Here is a 6448-nt window from a genome sequence, read left to right as displayed (position 1 = left end):
TTACAAACAAGGTTGGGGCAATCTCCACAACAATTGGAGGCTCCCAACAACACCATGAAGTTTCACCATAATGCAGTATGGCTTCGAGGTGACCTCAACCCTCTAGGGTGCTCAAACACCCAAGAGTAACAAGATCCGCTAGGGATAAGAGAGGGAATCAAATTTCTCTTGGTGGAAGTGTTGATCGGGGCCTTCTCAACCAATCCCGAGCAAATCAACAAGTTTGATTGGCTAGGGAGAGAGATCGGGTGAAAATGGAGCTTGGAGCAACAATGGAGCTTTGGGGGGAAGAGGTAGGTCAACTTTGGAGAAGAAGACACCTTTATATAGTGGGGGAAACAATCCAACCGTTACCCCACTGAACAGCCATGCACAGAGCGGTACTACCGCTTGGGCAGGGCGGTACTACAGCTGGAGAGCGGTACTACTGCTCCCTCCCAGTGGTACTGCCGCACTAATGAGGAAGGCAGGGTCCTGGCCCCAGAGTGGTACTACCACGGGATTACGTGCGGTACTACCGCTTGGAGCGGTACTACCGCTTGGAGCGGTACTACCGCCACTACTGCCGCTACTAGTACCATAAAACCCAACACGAAAAACATCAGTCTCAAGTCGAGGCGGTAGTAGCACGGAACCACCGCGGTACTACGGCCAAAGACCACAAGCGGTACTAGCGCTCGGGGAGCGGTACTACCGCTTGACGAGCTTTGGCGGTACTACCGCTGAGGACCGCGGTACTACCGCTGGGACAGGACGGGGTAGGCTTGGATAGGAAAGGCAGCTCCAATGAAGCGGAAAGAAACATTGGGTGTGATAAGGATGTGTACGTGTTGATTCCACCCTAGCCTTACCAAAGCGGATCCCCTCTTGATAGTACGGTGACTACTACGAAAGTAGTCCACCAACAGAGAAACGAAGGAGCTACACCGTCTTGAATAAAACACCGAGGGGAGGTAATCTTCTCGTGCCAAGGATGAATCTCTGAAAGAACTCAACGCACACGATTAGTCCGCAAAAGCATTGTCATCAATCACCAAAACATCTTGGGGATAAATATGCCCTTACAGCCGGCTTGATCAGAGGGGCCATGTCTGGGACTGGGCTCCGCCGGGCTCGTATTGTGAGGTGCTACCTTCCGGGGGCGTAGGTTGGTGAGGAGCCAGCCCGTTGTTGACCCGATCCTTGTTTGGTGGCGGTCGCGTGGGCCAGTGATGGTGCCGAGGCTTCCGGACACCACGGAGGTGGTACGTCACCGTGTCAGCGAGGAGGACGAGCACGTCCGTCGCTACATGGTTGCGTTGGAGGGCAGGTTCGACAATACCTGGCAGGTTCTTCAGGGATCTCACTGGAGCTATGTGAAGGAAATATGCCCTAGAGGCAATAATAAAGTTATTATTTATTTCCACATATCATGATAAATGTTTATTATTCATGCTAGAATTGTATTAACCGGAAACATGATACATGTGTGAATACATAGAGAAACATATAGTCACTAGTATGCCTCTACTTGACTAGCTCATTAATCAAAGATGGTTATGTTTCCTAACCATAGGCATGTGTTGTCATTTGATTAATGGGATCACATCATTAGAAGAATGATGTGATTGACATGACCCATTCCGTTAGCCTAGCACTTGATCGTTTAGTATACTGCTATTGCTTTCTTCATGACTTATACATGTTCCTGTAACTATGAGAAATATGCAACTCCCGTTTACCGGAGGAACACTTTGGGTACTACCAAACGTCACAACGTAACTGGGTGATTATAAAGGAGTACTATAGGTATCTCCGAAGGTACATGTTGAGTTGGTGTATTTCGAGATTAGGTTTTGTCACTCCGATTGTCGGAGAGGTATCTCTGGGCCCTCTCGGTAATGCACATCATTATAAGCCTTGCAAGCAATGTGACCAAATGAGTTGGTTACGGGATGATGCATTACGGAACGAGTAAAGAGACTTGCCGGTAACGAGATTGAACTAGGTATTGGATACCGACGATCAAATCTCGGGCAAGTAACATACCGATGACAAAGGGAACAACGTATATTGTTATGCGGTTTGACCGATAAAGATCTTCATAGAATATGAAGGAACAAATATGGGCATCCAGGTCCCGCTATTGGTTATTGACCGAGAATGGTTCTAGGTCATGTCTACATAGTTCTCGAACCCGTAGGGTCCGCACGCTTAACGTTACGATGACATTTTTATTATGAGTTTATAAGTTTTGATGTACCGAAGTTTGTTCGGAGTCCCGCATGTGATCACGGACATGACGAGGAGTCTCAAAATGGTCGAGACATAAAGATTGATATATTGGAAGCCTATGTTTGGACATCGGAAAGGTTCCGGGTGAAATCGGGATTTTACCGGAACACCGGGGGGTTACCGGAACCCTCCCGGGGATTAATGGGCCTTAGTGGGCCATGAGGGAGAAGAGGAGGGCCGGCCAGGGCAGGCCGCGCGTCCCCTCCCCCCCTAGTCCGAATAGGACAAGGAAGGGGGGGCGGCACCCCCCTTTCCTCTTTCCCCTCCCCCCTTTCCTTCTCCACCAAGGAAGGACGGGGGAGTCCTACTCCCGGTGGGAGTAGGACTCCTCTAGGCGCACCCCAAAGGGGCCGGCCGCACCTTCCCCTCCCTCCTTTATATACGGGGGCAGGGGGCACCCCATAACACACAAGTTGATCTACGGATCGTTCCTCAGCCGTGTGCGGTGCCCCCCTCCACCATATTCCACCTCGGTCATATCGTCGCAGAGTTTAGGCGAAGCCCTGCGCCGATGGAGCATCATCATCGTCACCACGCCGTTGTGCTGACGGAACTCATCCCCGAAGCTTTGCTGGATCGGAGCCCGGGGATCGTCATCGAGCTGAACGTGTGCTGAACTCGGAGGTGCCGTACGTTCAGAGCTTGGATCGGTCGGATCGTGAAGACGTATGACTACATCAACCGCGTTGTCATAACGCTTCCGCTTATGGTCTACGAGGGTACGTGGACGGACACTCTCCCCTCTCGTTGCTATGCCATCACCATGATCTTGCGTGTGCGTAGGAATTTTTTTGAAATTACTACGTTCCCCAATAGTGGCATCCGAGCATAGGTTTTATGCGTTGATGTTATATGCACGAGTAGAACACAAGTGAGTTGTGGGCGATATAAGTCATACTGCTTACCAGCATGTCATACTTTGGTTCAGCGGCATTGTGAGATGAAGCGGCCCGGACCGACATTACGCGTATGCTTACGCGAGACTGGTTTCACCGCTACGAGCACTCGTTGCTTAAAGGTGACCGGCGGGTGTCTGTCTCTCTCACTTTAGTTGAACCGAGTGTGGCTATGCCCGGTCCTTGCGAAGGTTAAAACAGCACCAACTTGACAAACTATCGTTGTGGTTTTGATGCGTAGGTAAGAACGGTTCTTGCTAAGCCTGTAGCAGCCACGTAAAAATTGCAACAACAAAGTAGAGGACGTCTAACTTGTTTTTGCAGGGCATGTTGTGATGTAATATGGTCAAGACGTGATGCTATATTTTATTGTATGAGATGATCATGTTTTGTAACCGAAGTTATCGGCAACTGGCAGGAGCCATATGGTTGTCGCTTTATTGTATGAAATGCAAACGCCCTGTAATTGCTTTACTTTATCACTAAGCGGTAGCGATAGTCGTAGAAGCAATAGATGGCGTAACGACAACGATGCTACGATGGAGATCAAGGTGTCGCGCCGGTGACGATGGTGATCACGACGGTGCTTCGAAGATGGAGATCACAAGCACAAGATGATGATGGCCATATCATATCACTTATATTGATTGCATGTGATGTTTATCCTTTATGCATCTTATCTTGCTTTGATTGACGGTAGCATTTTAAGATGATCTCTCACTTAATAATCAAGAAGTGTTCTCCCTGAGTATGCACCGTTGCGAAAGTTCTTCGTGCTGAGACACCACGTGATGATCGGGTGTGATAGGCTCTACGTTCAAATACAACGGGTGCAAAACAGTTGCACACGCGGAATACTCAGGTCATACTTGATGAGCCTAGCATATACAGATATGGCCTCGGAACACGGAGACCGAAAGGTCGAACGTGAATCATATAGTAGATATGATCAACATAGTGATGTTCACCATTGAAACTACTCCATCTCACGTGATGATCGGACATGGTTTAGTTGATTTGGATCACGTGATCACTTAGATGACTAGAGAGATGTCTGTCTAAGTGGGAGTTCTTAAGTAATATGATTAATTGAACTTAAATTTATCATGAACTTAGTACCTGATAGTATTTTGCTTGTCTATGTTTGTTTGTAGATAGATGGCTTGTGCTGTTGTTCCGTTAAATTTTAATGCGTTCCTTGAGAAAGCAAAGTTGAAATATGATGGTAGCAATTACACGGACTGGGTCCGTAACCTGAGGATTATCCTCATTGCTGCACAGAAAAGTTACGTCCTGGAAGCACTGCTGGGCGCCAGGCCTGCTGCTGATGCAACTGACGACGTTAAGAACATCTGGCAGAGCAAAGCTGATGACTACTCGATAGTTCAGTGTGCCATGCTTTACGGCTTAGAACCGGGTCTTCAACGACGTTTTGAACGTCATGGAGCATATGAGATGTTTCAGGAGTTGAAGTTAATATTTCAAGCAAATGCCCGGATTGAGAGATATGAAGTCTCCAATAAGTTCTATAGCTACAAGATGGAGGAGAATAGTTCTGTCAGTGAACACATACTCAAAATGTCTGGGTATAATAATCACTTGATTCAACTGGGAGTTAATCTTAATCTTCCTGATGATAGTGTCATTGACAGAATTCTCCAATCACTGCCACCAAGCTACAAGAGCTTCGTGATGAACTATAATATGCAAGGGATGAACAAAACTATTCCCGAGCTCTTCGCAATGCTAAAAGCTGCGGAGGTAGAAATCAAAAAGGAGCATCAAGTGTTGATGGTTAACAAGACCACCAGTTTCAAGAAAAAGGGCAAAGGGAAGAAGAAGGGGAACTTTAAAAAGAACAACAAGCAAGTTTCTGCTCAAGAGAAGAAACCCAAGTCTGGACCTAAGCCTGAAACTGAATGCTTCTACTGCAAGCAGACTGGACACTGGAAGCGGAACTGCCCCAAGTATTTGGCGGATAAGATGGATGGCAAAGTGAACAAAGGTATATGTGATATACATGTTATTGATGTGTACCTTACTAATGCTCGCAGTAGGACTTGGGTATTTGATACTGGTTCTGTTGCTAATATTTGCAACTCGAAACAGGGACTACGAATTAAGCGAAGATTGGCTAAGGACGAGGTGACGATGCGCGTGGGAAATGGTTCCAAAGTCGATGTGATCGCGGTCGGCACGCTACCTCTACATCTACCATCGGGATTAGTTTTAGACCTAAATAATTGTTATTTGGTGCCAGCGTTAAGCATGAATATTATATCTGGATCTTGTTTGATGCGAGACGGTTATTCATTTAAATCAGAGAATAATTGTTGTTCTATTTATATGAGTAATATCTTTTATGGTCATGCACCCTTGAAGAGTGGTCTATTTTTATTGAATCTTGATTGTAGTGATACACATATTCATAGTGTTGAAACCAAAAGATGCAGAGTTGATAACGATAGTGCAACTTATTTGTGGCACTGCCGTTTAGGTCATATCGGTGTAAAGCGCATGAAGAAACTCCATACTGATGGGCTTTTGGAATCACTTGATTATGAATCACTTGGTACTTGCGAACCATGCCTCATGGGCAAGATGACTAAAACACCGTTCTACGGAACTATGGAGCGAGCAACTAATTTGTTGGAGATCATACATACTGATGTTTGTGGTCCAATGAATGTTGAGGCTCGCGGCGGGTATCGTTATTTTCTCACCTTCACAAATGATTTGAGCAGATATGGGTATATCTACTTAATGAAACACAAGTCTGAAACATTTGAAAAGTTCAAAGAATTTCAGAGTGAAGTGGAAAATCATCGTAACAAGAAAATAAAGTTTCTATGATCTGATCGTGGAGGAGAATATTTGAGTTACGAGTTTGGTCTACACTTGAAACAATGCGGAATAGTTTCGCAACTCACGCCACCCGGAACACCATAACGAAATGGTGTGTCCGAACGTCGTAATCGTACTTTACTAGATATGGTGCGATCTATGATGTCTCTTACTGATTTACCGCTATCGTTTTGGGGTTTTGCTTTAGAGACGGCCGCATTCACGTTAAATAGGGCACCATCAAAATCCGTTGAGACGACACCTTATGAACTGTGGTTTGGCAAGAAACCAAAGTTGTCGTTTCTTAAAGTTTGGGGCTGCGATGCTTATGTGAAGAAACTTCAACCAGATAAGCTCGAACCCAAATCGGAGAAATGTGTCTTCATAGGATACCCAAAAGAGATTATTGGGTACACCTTCTATCACAGATCTGA

This window comes from Triticum dicoccoides, chromosome 5B, assembly GCF_002162155.2.
Source record: "Triticum dicoccoides isolate Atlit2015 ecotype Zavitan chromosome 5B, WEW_v2.0, whole genome shotgun sequence".
In the NCBI taxonomy this organism is placed as follows: Eukaryota; Viridiplantae; Streptophyta; class Magnoliopsida; order Poales; family Poaceae; genus Triticum; species Triticum dicoccoides.
This window is presented reverse-complemented; position numbering follows the sequence as displayed.